Source organism: Oncorhynchus kisutch, linkage group LG14, assembly GCF_002021735.2.
Source record: "Oncorhynchus kisutch isolate 150728-3 linkage group LG14, Okis_V2, whole genome shotgun sequence".
In the NCBI taxonomy this organism is placed as follows: Eukaryota; Metazoa; Chordata; class Actinopteri; order Salmoniformes; family Salmonidae; genus Oncorhynchus; species Oncorhynchus kisutch.
This window is the reverse complement of record NC_034187.2, coordinates 18190896-18215085: the sequence shown is the minus strand read 5'-3', so window position 1 is coordinate 18215085 and position 24190 is coordinate 18190896.

Below are 24190 nucleotides of genomic sequence, written 5' to 3'. Positions count from 1 at the left end.
CCACCTCTCAGATGGGGTGCTTGTCCCCTGCCATTCCTTTGACCACCACATCTTCCTCTTCTTCCTCCTCCCACTGCTTGACCTTTTTGTGACCTGGATCACCTGCCGGCTCCATGTTATTGCTATGTTGTTGTAGGTAGATACCCCTCATTTCACTATACACTCGTACCCAATGTGAAATCAATCATCAGTAACGAGTTGGAAGTGTTGGAAAAGCAATTACAAGGGCCTGCATACTCACTGGACACTTCATTAGGTACACCTGCGTGTTTACGCAAATAGCCTGCTTCTTCGAACAGTGAATCCTGTGGCTGCATGCAACTCAATATATAGAGTATATAGAGTAGAGAGCTTAAGTTGTTGTTTGACCAAACATTAGAACGAGCAAGATGCGTAATCTAAGCAACTTTGACCGTGGTATGATTGTTGGTGCTGTGGGCAAAAACACCTTGTTATTGAGAGAGGTCAGAGGAGAATGTCCAGACTCATTCAAGCTAACAGACAGGCCACAAATGCTCAAATAACAGCTGTTTAAAACAGTGGTGTGCAGGAGGGTATCTTTAACGTACAACACCGTGAATAATTCAGGCTGTTCTGGAGGCAAAAGGGGGTCCTACACAGTACTAGATAGATGTACCTAATAAAGTGTACAGTAATGTCAAATCTGAAAAAAATTGTCTGGGAAAGTGGTACATGTGACCATAGAAACAGTGTCTGATAAAGAATGATGATGAAATATTACATCCATAGATAATGTAGTCCAATTGGTTCATGTTCCACGGTAATTGGTGTCATTGGATCTTGTTATCCTGAAACTTTCATGATCCAAACATGGAATATTGTTTGTCAGTTTCCATGAAACTATGCGTTAAGAGTAATGAAACAGTTTACTTATCATTTTGAGCAGTTGTATCAATTCATAGTTAGACCATTGTAATGAAATGAATAGACAGTCATCTCAGATGTAATGTGTGAATTGCATTTAGAAATGTTTTATTTATTTCACCTTAATTTAACCATGTAGGTTAGTTGAGAACAAGTTCTCATTTACAACTGTGACCTGGCCAAGAAAGCAGTGCGACACAAACAACAACACAGAGTTACACATGGAATAAACAGACGTACAGTCAATAACACAATAGAAAAAGTCTATATACAGTTTGTGCAAATGAGGTAAGATAATTACAATTTAGCAATTAAACACTTGAGTGATAGATGTGCAGAAGATGAATGTGCAAGTAGAGATACTGGGGTGCAAAGGAGCAACATCAAAAAAATACAAAAAAAAGAACAATATGGGGATGAGGTAGTTGGATGGGCTATTTACAGATGGCTTATGTACAGGAGCAGTGATCTGTTCTGAGCTGCTCTGACAGCTGGTGCTTAAGGTTAGTGAGGGAGATATGAGTCTCCAGCTTCACTGATTTTTGCAATTCATTCCAGTCATTGGCAGCAGAGAACTGGGAGGAAAGGTGGCCAAAGGAGGAATTGGCTTTGGGGGTGACCAGTGAAATATACCTGCTGGAGCGCGTGCTACGAGTGGGTGCTGCTATGGTGACCAGTGAGCTGAGATAAGACTTACAGATGACCTGGAGCCAGTGGGTTTGGTGACGAATATAAAGCGAGGGCCAGCCAACGAGAGCATACAGGTCGCAGTGGTGGGTAGCATATGAGGCTTTGGTGACAAAACGGATGGCACTGTGATAGACTGCATCCAATTTGCTGAGTAGAGTGTTGGAGGCTATTTTGTAACTGACATCGCCGAAGTCAAGGATCGACAGGATAGTCAGTTTTATGAGGGTATGTTTGGAAGCATGAGTGGAGGATGCTTGTTGTGAAATAGGGAGCAGATTCTAGATTGAATTTTGGATTGGAGATGCTTAATGGGAGTCTGGAAGGAGAGTTTACAGTCTAACCAGACACCTAGGTATTTGTAGTTGTCCACATATTCTAAGTCAGAACCATCCAGAGTAGTGATGCTGGACGGGCGGGCAGGTGCGGGCAGCAGTCGGTTGAAGAGCATTCATTTAGTTTTACTTGCATTTAAGAGCAGTGGAGGCCACGGAAAGAGAGTTGCATGGCATTGAAGCTCGTCTGAAGGTTAGTTAACACAGTGTCCAAAGAAGGGCCAGGAGTATACAGAATGGTGTCGTCTGCGTAGAGGTGGATCAGAGAATCACCAGCAGCAAGAGCCTCATCATTGATGTATACAGAGAAAAGAGTCGGCCCGAGAATTGAACCCTGTGGCACCTCCATAGAGACTGACAGAGGTCCGGACAACAGGCCCTCCGATTTGACACACTGAACTCTGTCTGAGAAGTAGTTGGTGAACCAGGCGAGGCAGTCATTTGAGAAACCAAGGCTGTTGAGTTTGTCGATAAGAATGTGGTGATTGACAGAATCGAAAGCCTTGGCCAGGTCGATGAATACAGCTGCACAGTATTGTCTCTTATCGATGGCGGTTATGATATCGTTTGGGACCTTGAGCGTGGCTGAGGTGCACCCATGACCAGCTCGGAAACCAGATTGCATAGCGGAGAAGGTACGGTGGGATTCAAAATGGTCTGTGATCTGTTTGTTAAATTGGCTTTCGAAGACCTTAGAAAGGCAGGGTAGGATAAATATAGGTCTGTAGAAGTTTGGGCCTAGAGTGTCTCCCCCTTTGAAGAGGGGGATGACCGAGGCAGCTTTCCAATCTTTGGGAATGTCAGACGGTACGAAAGAGAGGTTGAACAGGCTAGTAACAGGGGTCGCAAAATTTTCGGCTGACAATTTTAGAACGAGAGGGTCCAGATTGTCTAGCCCGGCTGATTTGTAGGGGTCCAGATTTTGCAGCTCTTTCAGAACATCAGCTATCTGGATTTGGGTGAAGGAGAAATGGGGGAGGCTTGGGCAAGTTGCTGTGGGAGGTGCAGGATTGTTGACCGCGGTAGGGGTAGCCAGGTGGAAAGCATGGCCAGCCGTAGAAAAATGCTTATTGAAATGATCAATTATTGTGGACTTATCGGTGGTGTCCAATTTATCGGACAGTGTTTTTTAGCCTCAGTGTAGTGGGCAGCTGGGAGGAGGTGCTCTTATTCTACATGGTCTTTACAGTGTCCCATACATTTTTGAAGTATGTGCTACAGGATGCAAATTTCTGTTTGAAAAAGCTAGCCTTTGCTTTCCTAACTGCCTGTGTGTATTGGTTCCTAACTTCCCTGAAAAGTTGCATATCGCGGGGGCTATTCGATTCTAACGCAGTACTTTGATGTGAAGTTGTGTCATTTTGAACAGGTGATTTTAGTTCAATTAACAAATTATCTTAGCTTTATGTGTATTGTATCCAAGCAATTGGAAAGAGTTTTGAAAAGTGTGCATTTTGATCATCAGTTGTGAGTTTTGTGTCTAGGGTTTTGACAACAAATGACATCAAGGTTCTGAAATTAGTGCCTAAGTGATTGTAAATAACTGTAATTAACAAATAAACACCAACCACATCAGTGATAGCAGCACTCCATCTAAAGGTGAACATAATGCGCATTAAAACACAAAGTTGGAACCCCCCAAAGACACCCTTCACTCCTCCCCACTAACACTAATAAATGTCTGGTAAGGAAACGCCTCCTTTGGCCTGCCTCTTCTCTTCACCCCTGCGTCCTCCTGCTTTCACCTGCCTTCCCCTGCCTTCCATTGATTCCGTTGCCTCCCCTGACTCCCCTGCTTCTCCCTGCCTCCTCTGCTTCCCCCTGCCTCGCCTCCCCTGCTTCCCCGTCTTCCCTTGCCTTCCCTTCTTCCCCCTGCCTCCCACTGCTTCCCCCTACCGCCCCTGCTTCCCCCTGCCTCCCGTGCTTCCCCCTGCCTCCCCTCACCTCCCCTGCTTCCCCCTACCGCCCCTGCTTCCCCCTGCCTCCCGTGCTTCCCCCTACCTCCCCTGCTTCCCCCTACCGCCCCTGCTTCCCCCTACCGCCCTGCTTCCCCCTGCCTCCCACTGCTTCCCCCTGCTTCCCCCTGCCTCCCGTGCTTCCCCCTGCCTCCCCTCACCTCCCCTGCTTCCCCCTACCGCCCCTGCTTCCCCCTACCGCCCTGCTTCCCCCTGCCTCCCACTGCTTCCCCCTACCGCCCCTGCTTCCCCCTGCCTCCCGTGCTTCCCCCTGCCTCCCCTCACCTCCCCTGCTTCCCCTACCGCCCCTGCTTCCCCCTGCCTCCCGTGCTTCCCCCTGCCTCCCCTCACCTCCCCTGCTTCCCCCTACCGCCCCTGCTTCCCCCTGCCTCCCGTGCTTCCCCCTGCCTCCCCTCACCTCCCCTGCTTCCCCCTACCGCCCCTGCTTCCCCCCTACCGCCCTGCTTCCCCCTGCCTCCCACTGCTTCCCCCTACCGCCCCTGCTTCCCCCTGCCTCCCGTGCTTCCCCCTGCCTCCCCTCACCTCCCCTGCTTCCCCCTACCGCCCCTGCTTCCCCCTACTGCCCTGCTTCCCCCTGCCTCCCACTTCTTCCCCTACCGCCCCTGCTTCCCCCTGCCTCCCGTGCTTCCCCCTGCCTCCCCTCACCTCCCCTGCTTCCCCCTACCGCCCCTGCTTCCCCCTGCCTCCCGTGCTTCCCCCTGCCTCCCCTCACCTCCCCTGCTTCCCCCTACCGCCCCTGCTTCCCCCTGCCTCCCGTGCTTCCCCCTGCCTCCCCTCACCTCCCCTGCTTCCCCTTGCCTCATCAACACACACTCTGGAGTCTGTGACTGACATCTGCTTTGTTGTTGTTTGTGCTGCTCTGAAATGAACGTGTGTGTTTATGTGGGCAGTGTGTGGATGGCAGTACCACTCCAGGAGCCATGGGACCACAAAGAGAGGATGCTCAGCTCAGTGCTGAGGGCTCACTCTAATGAAGAAGAAGCTATGTCTCCATTATGTACTGTAGCCCTGTGGAACTGTGGCCCTTAACGTGTGCGTCCCCAAAGCCACTTAGCCATATCACTGGTGTTGAGGAAGATAACAGCATATGCTGTTGGGTGCCCAAGGATGGATGGAAGCTGCAGAAGTGTGAAGCTCTGGCATTTATAAGGAAGGTCTTATTATAAAAACAGCATGGTTCTCTGAGTGTAAGAGAAATGAATCTCTCACTGGTAATGGAGATGAGGGACGCCACTTAACTTCTTGTTTGAGGTCAGGAAAAAGGGAATGATGGGAGAGGAAATATGTGGCTAGCTGCTTTGGTGTAGACTTTAATAATACTATGTCCTTTCTCTCCTCTCACTCTGATATGTACTGCACTGTACCAAACACAAACCAAACACAACAACAACAACAAACACAAACCAAACACAACAACAAACACAACAACAAACACAAACCAAACACAACAACAACAACAAACACAAACCAAACACAACAACAAACACAAACCAAACACAACAACAAACACAAACCAAACACAAACCAAACACAACAACAAACACAAACCAAACACAACAACAAACACAAACCAAACACAACAATAAACACAAACCAAACACAACAACAAACACAAACCAAACACAACACTAAACACAACAGCAAACACAAACCAAACACAACAACAAACACAAAAACAAACACAATAGGACAAAATGTATAGTGTGTGCTGCTTTAATTATGGAGAGAGAAAAGAAAATGCTAGAAAACCTTCTTGCGCTTAACATAATGTAAAGGCTGGGGTTAGTATGACTGCCCATGAATGCACCATATACTGTATATATATTTAAATTATACTGTAGTTGAAGGATACACACACCTTTAGTTTATTTATTGCACATAGTTAAATATGCATCTCCTCTACTTCTGTAATTACACCAATATTACAATATACTGTACATTCAACCAATAATATATTTTCAAAATGACCTTCTAACCTAAAGGGTCTCTATATTCAGATACGTTTTCACACACGCAACTTCCTCACCCAACCAATCGACTGGAGCTATCCACACAATCTCACCTTGGAGACCTGAAATTCTCCCAGTCCACTTACCAGGACTGGCAGATTGATACAAAGCCTGTTTGGTGCTGCCTGTCTCGGGGAGCCCAGACCAAGCCCAGCTGTTAAGTGACAGGCCCCTCCAAGTGCCAAAGGGACTAAAAGAAAGGTAAGGTTTTCTTCATTCCTCTGTGTCAAAACCCAGAAACTCAAGTGACAGGGAACCACTATGTGTGTGAAAACAATGGATATGTTGACATTGAACAGTGCACTACCAACATACTGTAGTACTGTATCTTCACATAGGGAAATCTTACTTCTGCTTTCCACAAGTTAAAACCTTTTGTAAATAATGAAATTGTTGTTATACCTGTGTAACAACACAGTGATTATAACATTGTTACCTGATAAGATATCCAAACATATTCCACTGCCATATCATGGAAAAGGACTCTCAGATAAACTCTGTAAATCAATCATCTATTCACTTCCACTATGTTCATCACTCATGTTGACAGTTCTTAAGATAGTGAAGAAAAATGAATATAGGCTAAATAATTAAAGTAACTACAACAGTAGAATTAGGTCAACCAAGTGGGAATTTGAATATAAACTAGACTTAAGGATATTGACAGTTGGGCTCGGCTTCCTCTGCAAATCAAAATACTCATTTTGAAACTAAACTGAAAACCGCAACCTCCAATATGAGCCAGCCTAGCATAGTAGTGTTTTCATTTAGTTTCCCAGTTGCAAGCAGACTAGTCTAGTTGCATGTACCCTATGGCAACAGGAAGTCATCCAAGACCAAATGTCTGCCACGATGTGAAAAGGTAGACACTTAGGCTTTATTGCAAAAGAGTCATAATTCATTAACAAAGACATCTCTCAAACATGAACGAGGCAAATGTTTTGAATACCAGTCCTTCATCCTCCTCGGCCCAGGCCAAATGTTTCTCCTCAACCGAGCAAGTGTCAGGAAGCCGCACACAATCACAGAGGTGTCACTCATCACTTTTAATTAATATCGGATGAGAAATGGTAGTGCTGACACGGTCGCCTGTAAGGACCAATCACTCTCCATGAACATGTACACATTTTTGAGTAACTCAGAGTAACCCAAGCTACTAAAGGCTGCCGAAGGAACACAGGCTAGAAGACAGGGAGAGAGAGAGAGAGAGAGAGAGAGAGAGAGAGAGAGAGAGAGAGAGAGAGAGAGAGAGAGAGAGAGAGAGAGAGAGAGAGAGAGAGAGAGAGAGAGAGGGAGAGAGAGAGGGAGAGAGGGAGAGAGAGAGAGAGAGAGAGGGGGAGAGAGAGAGAGAGAGAGAGAGAGAGAGAGAGAGAGAGAGAGAGATACAAAGAGAGAGATAAAAAGAGAGAGATACAAAGAGAGAGATACACAAAGAGAGAGATACACAAAGCACAAAGAGAGAGATACACAAAGAGAGAGATACACAAAGAGAGAGATATACAAAGAGAGAGATACACAAAGGGAGAGAGGGAGATGGAGAGAGGGAGAGGGAAAGAGAGACAAAGAGAGAGATACAAAGAGAGAGATACAAAGAGAGAGATACAAAGAGAGAGATACACAAAGAGAGAGAGGGAGAGGGAGAGGGAGAGAGAGACAAAGAGAGAGATACAAAGAGAGCGATACAAAGAGAGAGATACAAAGAGAGAGATACACAAAGAGAGAGAGATACACAAAGAGAGAGATACACAAAGAGAGAGAGGGAGAAGGAGAGTGAGAGAGAGGGAGAGGGAGAGAGATACAAAGAGAGAGATACAAAGAGAGAGATACAAAGAGAGAGATACAAAGAGAGAGATACACAAAGAGAGAGAGATACACAAAGAGAGAGATACACAAAGAGAGAGAGAGAGAGGGAGAGTGAGAGAGGGAGAGGGAGAGAGAGATACAAAGAGAGAGATACAAAGAGAGAGATACAAAGAGAGAGATACAAAGAGAGAGAGGGAGAGGGAGAGAGAGGGAGAGGGAGAGGGAGAGAAAGGGAGAGTGAGAGAGAGAGAGAGTGCAAAGACCGGTTCAAGAGGCAGATGTCACTTACTAAGAGCCCTTCATCCATCCCTTGAGGAGCCAGGAGAAATATTTCATTTGAAGGAATTGAAATATTTCAGCAACTGAAGACTGTGGCTGGTGCAGGCTTGGGGCTGGTGTTTGTCTATGTATGTTTACAACAACTGTCATTAAAGGCACAAGAAACAAGAGGGGGTAATGTAACAGGATCCCTCCCGTTTGGTGAATATTTAATGTCAGGCTGAAGGGAAGAAAGGCACACATACTCTTCCTTCCCCATCGCTTGGCTCTCTTGCCCTCCTCTAAGTGTCTCCAGGGATGGATGGGTTTCCTTTCTGGTCACCATGAGTATCCATTTACTGTCTGATCTCTGCCCGCTGCCTTCCTGTCTCTTCGAACAAAATTTGCTTCGTTTTAGTCACCTCAAAGCAGACTTGTGTGCATATATTTTCAGGGGAAATTTGATTGTCGATATGGATTTTTAAATCAGTTTTCAGATCAGGTTTTAGAAATATGTAAACTGTTGTGTTATTTTATCAGGCCCAGCAGTGGAACACATTCCTCAGATGGTGTGCATCCAATATGGGGCAGCAATCTTTAAGCAAGGCAACTCAGACATAAATGGATTAAAGAAACCATAATGGGAGAACAAGTGCCCATTTCAAATTTAAGACTAGGAAAGTTGCATTATACATTTTTTATCAAATTGAGGATATTTTCACACTCAGTGATGTCTGAAACATGAACCTATATTTTCTGTCTTTGGTTTGCCTTCTTGAAGCACCCTTAATGTGCCAAAAATGTACCACTTAAGCTCAGGTTACTGTTGTTGGTTTGTAAGTTAATGTCTAAAAAGTTCTGACTTGATTTGAATCGACCAATGTGCATTAAAACCACCGTTCTTTAATCAAAATCTTATATGATCTTAAAGTGAAGGTAACAAAACCTTCCCATTCTTTCAACATCCTGCTAATTGTGGCCAGTCTAATTCAGTTGTGGACTGAAGGCATACTGTCTTCTATTACAGCAGTAGAGAGTTACAGTACTTTGGGAGATGGACACAATAGCCTTTACACCTCTCTGTCAATATGTTATTATTGGACATTGCTGCACCAGACAGCATGGTCTATTAGATGGACTTGTACAAAAACGTAAAAGTTTAACACAGTCAACTTCCCTGATCCATCTACAATATTGAACAGTTGATGATAACTTGTGGACACAACGACACATAATTATTGATATTTCTACAAGGTCATGTAAATGTTCATTTGAAATATCCTCAGCTAAGTATACTGTATGGACAAATGTGAGCACAGTGGTTTCAACATTCTTAGTGCTTAGATGTTCAGTAAAGATATGAAATAACATATTGTATAGCTACTGTTCCTTCCCTCTTTCATATTTGTTGATGCTTTGTTGTATATGTATGAAAGTGGGAGCTCGATGAGAAGGGAAGGGAGATTCATTAAAAGTCAGAGTCGTTTGTTTGTGCATCACCCTAGTTCTAATGATATTGCTTTTGTCATCAGAAATAGACGGTATCTGTTAAGTGAGGAAACATCCTGAACAGATGCGGGCTGTTTCCGTGACAAAATACTGAGAAAAACACTAATTGATAAAGAAACAAACAAATAAGATGCTAAACAATGTGTTTATAATGACAAGCCTATCATTACTTTTCAATAATACAATAACTGATCAAATACTAAATAACACATTTATTTCGGAATATATTCCATAATATTGAGAAACAATCAACACTGAGACACTATTTGCATGTCGAAGTAATTTATCAGTGCACACAACTGAGAACCAATATAGTGCCGGCTGGTTAAAGGAAGAATCGATACTTAGAAAATAGACTTTCCCCAAACAATCAATCACGACGCATCCCAACAGCACTTAATTTGAATCATTTGACTGCCCTTGTCTTGCTCAGTGTTTTTGTCTTGGGGCTTGGATGGCAACATAAGTGTGTTTTCTCTCTGACAGATGTGATGGGGAGTGTATCATATTTGCAACACTTTGTACATTATGCACAAATTCCCCATGCAGAATTCTAAATGAACACAAGGCCTTCAACAGCCACAGCAAGACACTTAAACTGACACACAGGAACCCAGAGAAATTACTTAAGGGATCAGTTACATCTAAAATGATAGAATCAATAAAATTGTTTTCCCTTGGACCATATCTCACTGATAAGCTAAATCCTTATCCTTTAAGCCTTACATTGAAAGTGAATAGCAAGCATTTTGCTTGCCGGGATGTGTAATATCTGGACAGCTGTCTTCTAGCTTGTTACAAACTTGTTTTCTTGGCCGTTTCAGTGTCATCTACTAATTGCCTTTTCTTTAGGACACATGATCCTATTGAATTGAATCATAGGAGTATAAAACAGGAAAAGGCTTTCTGGAGGTCAGAAGAAAACAAGATGTCAGATCTAAAGCACTTTCTTCTGCCTCTCTACATTTGTCTGTGCCATCCCCAAGTGGCTTGGTTAAGCATCTGATTTCAGCCCATCAAGGGCAGCTTGGTCATTGGTGGGCTAAATTAGCTAGTGTGAATCCATGCTGAGTGCATGGCTGCACTACTTCGTTGTTTCTTCTTCATATGCTCAGTTGCTTCTTTGTCTTGCTCACTCAAGAACATTTCTGCAGTTTTATGTTCTAATTTATCACAATGGGGAAATAATTCATCATTCATTTTATACATGTATAGCACCAAATAGATGAATACAATGAATGAATCTCAAGACAACCGTCAGTCCAACTTTAAATGCTGTAAAACTATTAAAGGCTTTATATAGCATACATAAAGGTTTTATAAGCACTACATAATGGTTCACAAATGATCTATGTGTGTATGTCATACTTTATTTATGGAGTTTAAAGGGTGACATAATTCCCAGTGTAGGGTGAACTGCCAAATGTGTCATAACGCAGCATGTATGCTTATACACCATCTAAAGAGCATGATGTACGCTTATAGGTGATTTGTAAGGCATTTATGCAGTGCTTGTGAAACCTTTCTGTATGCTATGTAATGCCTTTGTAAGTTGTACTTTGTTTAAAGTGGGACCCAACAGTCTAACAACAGGGGAAATAATGACATTTCATTTTTATTTTGAATTCTAAAAATAAGAAATAAAAGTCTTTATTGTATTTTCTTCTCTTTTTTTTACAACTGGAGATAACATTGACTGCAGTCCTTCCAATCACTGTTTTCATGAAATACAATGAAAGTCTGTCAGACTCATACGACCAGCTCTGGATAGAAAACCCCATAGACATCCATTGGTTCACACAGTCAGCCCAATCAGTAAGTCTATTTGCTTGAAAAGCAAAACCTAAAGAGAGGCTGGCTTTACCATCTCCTTCAGGCCCAGGCCAATGAGGCCATGCAAGCCCCTGATTTCACAAGTGCAACCCGAGCAATCACTGTAGTTCTCCTGATCCTGATTGCCTGGCCTAGCCGCCTGCATCTCCATCTCTGAGCGAGGATGCAAAGAGCCACAGATTATCTTTCACTGAAAACTTGCTCTGATTACCGATTAGGAGAGGCATACAGCAAGCCCTCATCAGCTAGCTAACATGTCTGTAGTCAGAACAGAACCCTGCACTCACAATGTAGGCTAGTATTTATTAAAGACGGCTGTTCAGACAGATCAATACATCCAATCTCTGCCTGCACTGCCGGTACGATGTCTCTGGGTTTTTGAGGGTAAGAATAGCTGACGCAGTAGACATACTATAGTGGCTTGTGGTTAAACATCCATTGCTGGGCGCTTTAATGTGTGTATCTGAGCAAATACGCTACAACTGCAAGAAAAGCCTGTAGAAAATGTATTTTGCCCAGTGGCACGGCATCTATCAGAATGTTCACGATATGAATGATTTAACATGCTATTTGATCAGTGTTTATGACCTCTCACAGTGATCCACTGTAATTTCAGCTTGATACATTGATCACGAATAAAGCCTTCCTGTTGATATGGTATTATTAATCATGTATATTAAAATTAAAATAAATATCTGTTTCTTTTGGCTAGAAGAAGGACCAAAGTAGAAAAAATCATATGGAAAAAGATTATTTGCTCTTTTGACATAGTCTACTTGTTGGTGACACACAGTCACAAAACAATCCAGTGTTGGTACACATACAGAAAGATATTTATTATCCAAGCATCCTCTCCTGGCCATATTTGGAGCACTGGGCTTCCTGTTGTCACTCTACTTTAGTCCTGGTCTGAAGCATCTTGTACCTATCAGCTATGCTGACACCCCAGCCATATCAAATTCTCTCCTCTACAGCTACTGTGATTTCCTTTTTTAGTGAGCCATATCCATACTCCTTAGTGGGCCATATCCATACTCCTTAGTGGGCCATATCCATACTCCTTAGTGGGCCATATCCATACTCCTTAGTGGGCCATATCCATACTCCTTAGTGGGCCATATCCATACTCCTATCTATTAAGATTAATCATAAATATACGGCATGTCTATAACTACTTCAATGTTGCCAAAATTGTTTATTTGTAATGGGTATACTTTGCAATTAATTGGACATTCTAAAATTGCTTGTGTAAGCATTTCTATGGATGAGTGATTCTGCTCGTCCATAGTTATAAGCCAAACTCACTCAAACTCTCATCACAGTGGTCCTCCCAAAACCCCTGCTGCATAGCTGAGCCCACCTGCTACAACCCCAACAGGAACTTATCAATGAATCTCTCTCAGCCCCGCTCAAGTAGGGGTAATCCTCCCATTGAACTGCCTGATCTCTCCAGCCGCTACACAAAGGGATGGGATAATGGCTTGTTGGAATTGTCTGGTTTCGGTGGAGGATATTCAAGAGGCTTAGGGCCAAGCACTTTGTAGCTGCTATTTGTCTCTCCACATAGCCAATGATGCTGACATTTGTCAGGCCATTAGTGCCTGATGACCATATTCAAATGCTTCAAGTGCCTGCTTTTTTCCATCCTATCAACTGCACTTGAGATGGGACTTTCAGAAAGTGTCTGATGATTAAGTTGTGGAGGGGTTCTCCCCTCAGCTGGTCCTGCCTCCTGTCATCAAGTTGTAACCTAAGCTACAGTATAGTTCAGAACAACACAGCTAGCTACAAGAAGCAAGGCATCCGAATGTTATCCATCTTAACCTCTCATAATGATCACATCTGCGTTCTATGGTAACAGAATGATCACATTTCCTGCGGGAGCTCTCCAGCAGAGTTTTGTTTTCAAAGAGTTTTGTTTTCAACACACAACAAGAATGTTGAATCCTCCTCCTCAGTCATGTCACTAACTGCGTTATATGGTAACCTGTTGGCTGTCTGCAATAGACTGAGAGTCTGGTGGCACTCTTTTGTCTGGTGGCAAATTAGTATTCACAGTGGAATCAATTGACAAATGTCTCTGTCTTGGTGTGTCTGTGATTCTAATAGTAAATGAATGACAGAAATGAACGAAGAAGCCCCTTGGTTCTCCAGCTGTGTTTTTTAGGATATATTCCCAATACAACCTATGCAAAGCTTTTTACTGTTAAAGCTGAGAGGCAATAAAGTAATTAAAACACCAGGGGTTCAGATATTCAATATAATTTTCCAAAATGTGTTTAATTAAAATTAATCATCAGCTGCATTATATTTCTACCTGCTGTGAAAAGTGCTACACTGGTTCTATCTCTAGTCGAGCTGTGTCTTACAACCCAATGTAAAGACCTTGCCAAAGAAGACAGATTGCTGCAATCTCTCACTTCAACCCCAGAATGGGAAACTAATTCATTCAAATGCTGTACATCAAAATGGATTTAATAATATCTCCATAGCAAAACCACTTTACATGAACCAGCACCCTCATCAATGTTTTTTTTAAGTATGTAAGCTTTCTATGGTAAATTACATTCAAAGTCTCCAAATTAGGGATTTTAAGTCTGCTTGTATAATGTAAACATTCATGATAGGGTCTGAAACACTGATACTATTTTTACGTCCTGTTTAAAATGTTTAGTCTTTTAGTCAACATTTCTCACTGCATTACTGTAAAATGGGGCTATTTGGCCTGGACTAGACTGTTGGTCCAAAAGGGACTCTGTCTCTACCCCCCCCCCCCCCTCCCTCTCTCTATCTCTCTCTATCTCTATCTCTATCTCTCTCTGACACTAGACTGATTAACAACACTTCATTAAAAGAGATTCCTCTGCTTTCTCCACCTCTGCCGCTGACCTCATGGGATCAACCTTTTAAAGTAGCTTCCTGTCTGGAGAGTCGATCCATTGTTGAGGCCTGTAAGTGTCCTGTGGTGTCCCAGACCCTGCCCTGTCCCCTACCCCCCTGCCCTTGTACCTTACCCCCTGGACCTGTCCCCTGACCTGTCCACGTCTAATTACACCCATTGTTTCTAACCTTAAAATAATCCTTCTGCTCCTCTGCTGACCAATCAACGACAACAACAATAACCACAACAACAACAGCAACAATTAACACATTCACATATTACATTCATTTATCATTTATTTGCAAAGCTGTTTGGACACTTGACATAGAAGTATATTTGTGACCATACAGTATATTGGCCAGGTGAGCATTGTAAAATTACCTTTATGCATTCAATTGAGCTGATTAACAATACATTTTTTATTAGGAACCCATTAGCCTATGCCAATGGTGACAGCTTGTCTTCCTGGGGTCTGACACATAATGAAAAGACATTACAGACAAAATACTTAACAATTGACATACATTTAAGACATACACTACAGACTACCGCACAGGTGAAGCAGTATAAGGTCAGCTGGATGGGTAAGATACCGGCCTAGCAGCTCATAACAGGATCAGAACATGGCTCAGCTCACTCAGTTACTATGTTGTCCCTGCAGGCATGTTATTAATCTGTCCTCTCGTGGCGATGCATGCGCTCTGCAGTGTGCTGACTTGAGTCCGTATAGATTGTGTCTATGTTGGATGTGTCTGTGTTTAAGTACTAGTCTGAAGTGAACTGGGCTGTCTCCCTGGGTACCAAAATACCTCTGAGAGACACACAGTGAATGAAAGCCTCTTTGAAGAGAGAATAAAACTACCCTATGTCCACTATGTCTCACGAGTCTCCTGTTTTCTATGATCACTGCTCTCCGTTTTGATTCTAAGACACAGCAGCCCATACACCCTAGGAGCTGTACCTAGACAAGACACCAACGTCTGCCTGGACTTGCATGGATTAGCTAATTAATAGCGGTGCATTTGATTCTGGTGCAGTGCTTCTAATACTGTGAGGATGTATTACCACTTACATGATCAAAGCTGCTTATGCAGCTTGCTGCTCCATCTATATGGCACAGCGTACTGCCCTCTAGTTTATCTTGTTGTCACTCTATGCACTCTCCCCTCCATTTAACCTTTTGTGCTTTACTACGGTTTATAGGTCGGCACTGGCACACCTTTACTGTTAGATAGCATCGCATATATCTCTATCATGTCCTTAGGACTTCCTGTCATTCTCCTGAATGTGAGATTGGCTGCTTTGCCACTGAAGGGTTCAGAATGATCTTCATTTGAGCCACTTTGCTATAGAAGGAAAATAATCCTGCAGCAACAGGAAATGTGAATTAATATGTGGATTATAATTAATGGACATATTTGTAAGGGTTGATATATTTTTCATAAGGGAAAATGAAGTCTGAAATTTCTAAGTGGAAATTACACATTTCAGAAGCCTTTTTAAATCTGAAATACAGTACAAGTTTTAAATGCCCTGCATTGCAGGAAGGTTCTCCTTCAACAAGGCGATCAAATTAATATCCTACATCTGTAATAAGACTGTCTTTCTGCTTTAGTGTTTTTACTCTCCCGTCCAGTACAATGACAGAGACAATATCCAGATGCCATCTCCTCCTCCTCCTCCTCCTCTTCCTCCTGTGTATCCTCCTTTAGGAGCCATTTTTGAAGAATACAGAGGCATGAACAATTCTGTAACATTTCAGTTATTTCAAATTTTTGGATTGAGGGCTCCCAAGTAGCACAGCATCACTACAGACCCTGGTTCAATTCCAGGCTGTATCACAACCAGCTGTGATTGAGAGTCCTATAGGGGAAGGGGAATACCTAGTCAGTTGTCCAACAGAATGTATTCAACTGAAATGTGTCTTCCACATTTAATCCAACCCCTCTGGATCAGAGAGGTGCTGGGGGCTGCCATAATCGACATCCACATCTTCGGCGCCCAGCGAAAGTGGGTTAACTGCCTTGTTCAGGGTCAGAATGACAGATTTCTACCTTGTCAGCTTGGGAATTCGAAGCAGCAACCCTCTCAGTTACTGGCCCAACACTCTAACCACTAGGCTACACAATTGGTCGAGCGTCGTTAGGGTTTGGCTGGGTTAGGCCGTCATTTAAAATAAGAATTTGTTCTAAACTGATTTGCCTAGTTAAATAAGGGTTAAATACAAAAATATACAAAAAATAGGGATTTTAATGTGACATACTAACTCCGTGTTGGTTGTAAATCACGTGCTGCGGTATTTGTTCTAGATTCCATAGTATTATTAAAGGGGATTTGGTGGAAGTGGAGTATAGCCGACTGTACATGGTGATGATAAAGTGGTACAATTGTAGGATCTTCATTTCAGCCAGTTTGCTACAGTAGGAAACTAATCCTGCTGCAACAGGAAATGTTAATCATTATGTGGATTATAATTAATGGACATTTTAGTAGGGGTTGATACATTTGTCATAAGGGAACATTTTGTTTTACATTTCAAAGTTGAAATTACAAACTTCAGAAGACTTTTCAAAATGTAAATACACTACAAGTTTGACATTAAGTTCTCGTGCAACACAGTGATCAAATTAACATCCTACATCTGCAGTAAGCACTGAGCAGAGATCAGCACAAAGTGACATTGTGACTAATCTCCACAACATGATCTCTGTATACGTTGATGGCCCTGTATTCCTGATTACAAGAGGATTTGTAGCAAAGAGGCCAGGGTGAAACAATCAACTCAAACCAACACCCAACTACGAGTCAGAGGAAGAAGAAAATGTATATCTATGTGATAGAGGAAGAAGAAAGGGTATATCATCGATTTTTCCCACTTCCTCGCCCACAGAGAGTCAATGACAGAGTAGAGAAAGAAAAGAGTGGCTGGTCTTTTGACCTTGTGTGTGTTAAACAAACAGCAGATGGTAGAGATTCAGACGCTCCATTATCTGGTGACCTGGAGTGTTGTTCCTCACAGAGCTTCCCACAGAGTCCCTCTCTCTGAGGCTGTGAGGGAACGTCATGCACGGCAGCACACTACTAGCCTTTCCTTTCCCACTGCAGACAGCATACCTACTAGCCTTCCCTTTCCAGTTGCATGGCAGCATACCTACTATCCTTCCCTTTCCAATTGCATGGCAGCACACCTACTAGCCTTTCCTTTCCAGTTGCATGGCAGCATACCTACTAGCCTTCCCTTTCCAATTGCATGGCAGCACACCTACTAGCCTTTCCTTTCCAGTTGCATGGCAGCATACCTACTAGCCTTCCCTTTCCAATTGCATGACAGCACACCTACTAGCCTTTCCTTTCCAGTTGCATGGCAGCATACCTACTATCCTTCCCTTTCCAATTGCATGGCAGCATACCTACTAGCCTTTCCTTTCCAGTTGCATGGCAGCATACCTACTATCGTTCCCTTTCCAATTGCATGGCAGCATACCTACTAGCCTGTCCTTTCCAGTTGCATGGCAGCATACCTACTAGCCTTTCCAATTGCATGGCAGCATACCTACTAGCCTTTCCTTTCCAGTTGCATGGCAGCATACCTACTATCGTTCCCTTTCCAATTGCATGGCAGCATACCTACTAGCCTTTCCTTTCCAATTGCATGGCAGCATACCTACTATCCTTCCCTTTCCAATTGCATGGCAGCATACCTACTAGCCTTTCCTTTCCAATTGCATGGCAGCATACCTATTAGCCTTTCCTTTCCCGTTGCATGGCAGCATATCTACAGTGAGGAGAACAAGTATTTGACACACTGCCGATTTTGCAGGTTTTCCTACTTACAAAGCATGTCATTTTTAACATAGGTACACTTCAACTGTGAGATACGGAATCTAAAACAAAAATCCAAAAATCCAAAAATCCAGAAAATCACATTGTATATATCACATTGTATGATTTTTAAGTAATTAATTAGCATTTTATTGCATGACATAAGTATTTGTGTCACGCCTTGGTCTTAGTATTTTGTGTTTTCTTTAATCATTTGTTCAGGCCAGGGTGTGACATGGGTTACTGTGTTGTCGTATTGGTTTTTTTTGTAGGCATTGGGATTGTGGTTGATTAGGGGTGTGTCGAGTGTAGGCTTGGCTGCCTGAGGCGGTTCTCGATCAGGGTCAGGTGCTTCTCGTTGCCTCTGATTGGGAACCGTATTTAGGTAGCCTGAGCTCGCTTTGTATTTCGTGGGTGATTGTTCCTGTCTCTGTGTAGTGTTCACCAGATAGGCTGTATTAGGTTTCACGTTCCGTTTGTTGTTTTCGTATTTATTTAGTTATTTCATGTATCGGCGTTTTCTTTATTAAAAATCATGATTAACCACCACGCTGCATTTCGGTCCGACTCTCTCTCAACAAACGAAGAACGCCGTTACAATTTGATACATCAGAAAAGCAGAACTTAATATATTGTACAGAAACCTTTGTTTGCAATTACAGAGATCATATGTTTCCTGTAGTTCTTGACCAGGTTTGCACACACTGCAGCAGGGATTTTGCCCCACTCCTCCATACAGACCTTTTCCAGATCCTTCAGGTTTCGGGGCTGTCGCTGGGCAATACGGACTTTCAGCTCCCTCCAAAGATTTTCTATTGGGTTCAGGTCTGGTGACTGGCTAGGCCACTCCAGGACCTTGAGATGCTTCTTAAGGAGCTACTCCTTAGTTGCCCTGGCTGTGTGTTTCGGGTCATTGTCATGCTGGAAGACCCAGCCACAACCCATCTTCAATGCTCTTACTGAGGGAAGGAGACTGTTGGCCAAGATCTCACGATACATGGCCCCATCCATCCTCCCCTCAATACGGTGCAGTCATCCTGTCCCCTTTGCAGAAAAGCATCCCCAAATAATGATGTTTCCACCTCCATGCTTCACAGTTGGGATGGTGTTCCTGGGGTTGTACTCATCCTTCTTCTTCCTCCAAACACGGCGAGTGTAGTTTAGACCAAAAAGCTCTATTTTTGTCTCATCAGACCACATGACCTTCTCCCATTCCTCCTCTGGATCATCCAGATGGTCATTGGCAAACTTCCGACGGGCCTGGACATGCGCTGGCTGCAGAATTTTAATCCATGACGGCGTATTGTGTTACTAATGGTTTTCTTTGAGACTGTGGTCCCATCTCTCTTCAGGTCATTGACCAGGTCCTGCAGTGTAGTTCTGGGCTGATCCCTCACCTTCCTCATGATCATTGATGCCCCACGAGGTGAGATCTTGCATGGAGCCCCAGACCGAGGGTGATTGACCGTAATTTTGAACTTCCATTTTCTAATAATTGCGCCAACAGTTGTTAACTTCTCACCAAGCTGCTTGCCTATTGTCCTGTCGCCCATCCCAGCCCTGTGCAGGTCTACAATTTTATCCCTGATGTCCTTACACAGCTCTCTGAGTCTTGGCCATTGTGGAGATGTTGGAGTCTGTTTGATTGAGTGTGTGGACAGGTGTCTTTTATACAGGTAACGAGTTCAAACAGGTGCAGTTAAACTGCTCAGTTCTGCTCTCCTGCGCCTGTCTTCCCTGCAGCCAGTTACGCACCTCTTACACCAATGTCACTCATATCATGAAGCATAAGACTCTGATACTGATGGGTCCATTTTGATTTGGATTATTCTTTAAGCCGTCCAGTGGTATTAGGCAAAAATAACTATAGTTCTTTCTAATGGAGGGGTGAGGTAGCCAGGTTAGGCTACAGGTATGAATGGGAGTTAATCGGTGCAGTGGGAAAGGAAAGGGGAGGAAGGAAAGGCAAATACAGTGGGGAGAACAAGTATTTGATACACTGCCGATTTTGCAGGTTTTCCCACTTACAAAGCATGTAGAGGTCTGTAATTTTTATCATAGGTACACTTCAACTGTGAGAGACGGAATCTAAAACAAAAATCCAGAAAATCACATTGAATGATTTTTAAGTAATTAATTTGCATTTTATTGCATGACATAAGTATTTGATCACCTACCAACCAGTAAGAATTCCGGCTCTCACAGACCTGCTAGTTTTTTTTAAGAAGCCCTCTTGTTCTCCACTCATTACCTGTATTAATGAGGCAAAACCGACGGCACCCAGAACAACAAAATATGGGTTGAAGTAACCCGTAGCAAACCAGTCTATAATGCACACACAGACATTGGGGGAACAGAGGGTTATATGCACGTCATGTAATGAGGGAATGTAAACCAGGTGTGTGGGAAAACAAGACAAAACAAATGGAAGATGAAAGGTGGATTGGCGATGGCTTGAAGACCGGTGACGTCGACCGCTGAACGCCACCCGAAAAAGGAGAAGAACCTTGGCGGAAGTCGTGACAGTACCCCCCTTTAATGCGTGGCTTCAGCCGCGCTCCAACACTGGCCTCGGGGACGACCCGGAGGGTGAAGCACAGGGCGATCCGGATGGAGATGGTGGAACTCCCGCAGCATTGAAGGGTCAAACACGTCCTCCACTGAAACCCAGCATCTCTCCTCCCACTCCATGAGGTACTGAAGGCCCCTCTCCCGACGCCTTGAATCCAGTATGTAGCGAACGCCTTACGCCGGGACCTCCTCGATGTCCAGAGGGGGCGGAGGAACCTCCCGCACCTCAGACTCCTGGAGCGGACCAGCCACCACTGGCCTGAGGAGAGACACATGGAACGAGGGGTTAATACGGTAATCGGGAGTGAGCTGTAACCTGTAGCACACCTTGTTCAGTCTCCTCAGGATTTCAAACGGCCCCACAAACCGCGGACCCAGCTTCCGGCAGGGCAGGCGGAGGGGCAGGTTTCGGGACAAGAGCCAGACCCGGTCCACCTCACTGCGGTGATGGTCTGCGCTGGCTTTCTGGCGCAGCATGGTGCGCTGAAGGTGAACATGGGTGGCATCACATGTCTCCTCTGCGCGCCGGAACCAGTCGTCCACCGCAGGAGCCTCGGTCTGACACTAATGCCAAGGAGCCAGAACCGGCTGATACCCCAGTATGCACTGGAGGGGAGAGAGGTTAGTGGAGGAGTGGCGGAGCGAGTTCTGGGCCATCTCTGCCCAGGGTACGAACGCCACCCACTCCCCTGGCCGGTCCTGGCAATAAGACCGCAGAAACCTACCCACATCCTGGTTAACTCTCTCCACCTGCCCATTACTCTCAGGGTGAAATCCCGAGGTAAGGTTGATCGTGACCCCCAGACGCTCCATGAACGCTCTCCAGACCCTCGACGTGAACTCGGGACCTCGGTCAGACACTATATCCTCAGGCACCCCGTAGTGCCGGAAGACGTGAGTGAACAAGGTCTCCGCAGTCTGTAGGGCCGTAGGGAGATCGGGCACGGGAAGGAGACGGCAGGACTTGGAGAAACGGTCCACAACGACCAGGATCGTGATGTTACCCTGTGAGCGGGGAGATCTGTGAGAAAATATATCGACAGGTAAGACCGTGGCCGTTGTGGAATGGGTAAGGGGTGTAATTTACCTCTGGGCAGGTGCCTAGGAGCCTTACACTGGGCGCACACCGAGCAGGAGGAAACATAAACCCTCACGTCCTTGGCCAAGGTGGGCCACCAGTACTTCTGGGACACTGGAGGAGAGCGGGCTCTGCAAGTAACGCCTGCTCAATGTCTGCGTCCAGCTGCCATCAGGCAGGAGGCCGGGAGTATAGGGGTGGGATCCATGGGCCGCTCCTCTGTGTCATACAGCCGGAACAGTGTGTCTGCCTTGACATTCTGGTAACCTGGTCTGTATGAAAGGGTGAATACAAAATAGGTGAAAAACATGGCCCACGTTGCCTGGTGAGGATTCAGTCTCCTCGCTGCCCGGATGTACTCCAGATTGTGGTAGTCAGTACAGATGAGAAAAGGGTGTTTAGCCCCCTCAAGCCAATGTCTCCACGCCTTCAAAGCCTTGTCGACAGCCAACAGCTCCCGCTCCCCCACGTCATAGTTTCGCTCCGCCGGGCTGAGATTCCTAGAGAAGAAGGCACAGGGGTGGAGCTTCGGTGGCCTACCTGAGTGCTGAGAGAGCACGGTGGCGTACCTGAGCGCTGAGAGAGCACGGCTCCTATCCCAGCCTCGGACTCGTCCATCTCCACTATGAAAGCCAAAGAGGGATCCGGATGGGCCAGCAAGGGAGCCGAGGTAAACAGAGCCCTTAGGTGACCAAAAGCCCCGTTCGCCTCAGCCAACCACAGCAAACGCACCAGGGCCCACTTCAGCAGTGAGGTAATGGGAGCCGCTACCTGACCAAAACCCCGGATAAACCTCCGGTAGTAATTGGCAAACCCTAGAAAACGAGGAGGAAGGAGACGGACTGCTGAAAGAACAGGCATTTCTCAGCCTTGACGTACAGGTCATGCTCCAACAGTCGACCAAGCACCCTGCGCACCAGGGACACATGTTTGGCGCGTGCAGCAGAGTATATCAGAATGTCATAAATATACACCACTACACCCTGCCCGTGAAAATCTCGTCCACAAAGGCTGACGGGGCATTCATCAACCCGTACGGCATGACGAGGTACTCATGATGCCCTGAGGTAGTACTGAACGCCGTCTTCCACTCGTCTCCCTCCCGGATATGCACCAGGTTGTGCGCTCCTGAGATCTAGTTTCATGAAGAAGCGCCCCCCATTCATTGACTCAATCGCTGTGGCTATGAGAGGTAGCGGATAACTGTACTTCACAGTGATCTGGTTAAGAGCTCGATAGTCAATACATGGGCGCAGACCTCCCTCCTTCTTCTTCACCAAAAAATTAACTTGAGGAGGCTGGTGAAGTAGAGGAACAAATATTCCCCTGACGCAGGGATTCGGAGACATATGTTTCCATAGCCGCCGTCTCCGCCTGTGACAGGGGATACACGTGACTCCTGGAAGTGTGGCGTCTACCAGGAGATTTATCGCACAACCCCCCTGACGATGGGGTGGTAATTGAGTTGCCTTCTTTTTGGAGAAGGCGAGAGCCAAATTGGAAAATTCGGGGGGAATGCGCACGGTGGAGACCTGGTCTGGACTTTCCACTGTAGTAGCACCTACGGGAACCCCTAAACACCTCCCCGAGCACTCTCGCGACCACCCCGTGAGAGCCCTCCGTTGCTATGAAACAGTGGGGTCATCACAGGCTAACCAAGGTCGGCCTAGCACCACGGGAAACGCAGGAGAGTCAATAAGGAAGAGACTGATTCTCTCCTGCGTCACCATGCCCAGGGGAGCGGTGGCCTCCCTAATCAACCCTGACCTTAATGGTCGACTGTCTAAGGCGTGAACTGGGAAGGGCATAGCCACTGGAACAATGGGGATCCCTAAACTATGGGCGAACGATCGATCTATGAAATCCCAGCCCTGCCTGAATCGACGAGCGCCTTATGTTGGGAACGCGGGGAAAACTCAGGAAAAGTAACATACAAAAATATGTGTGCAACAGAGGGCTCTGGGTGAGAATGGTGCCGGCTCACCTGGGGTGACGCCAGAGTGCCCTGCCTGCTGCCTCAACCCCCAGAGGAACCAACCCGGCACCGACCGGCAGTGTGACCTCTGCGGCCATAGATGGTGCACGTGAAGCAACCCCTCTGGTCTCCCTGAGCGCAGCACCTCCCAGCTCCATGGGCATCGGAGCAGTGGTGCTGGGGGATGGAACCAACAGACCCCGCTCTGGACATCCGTGGGTAGCAAGCAGGTTATCCAGCCAAATGGACAGGTCCACCAGCTGGTCGAAGGTGAGGGTGGTGTCCCTGCAGGGCAACATGGAAGAGATGTTCACCCGTCGCTCTACGGGTGGTCGAAGACAGGAAGCGGCGGGTGAAATCCTCGAAATGGTCAAGCGCCGCATCTCCTTCTCCCCACACGGTGTTGGCCCAGTCCAGGGCTTTCCCCGAGAGGCACGAGACGAGGGCGGACACCCTCTCATGGCCCGATGGAGCCAGGTGGACGGTTGCCAGGTATAGATCCAGCTGGAACAGGAAACCCTGGCAGCGTGCAGCCATCCCATTGTACTTCTGGGGAAGGGCGAGACAA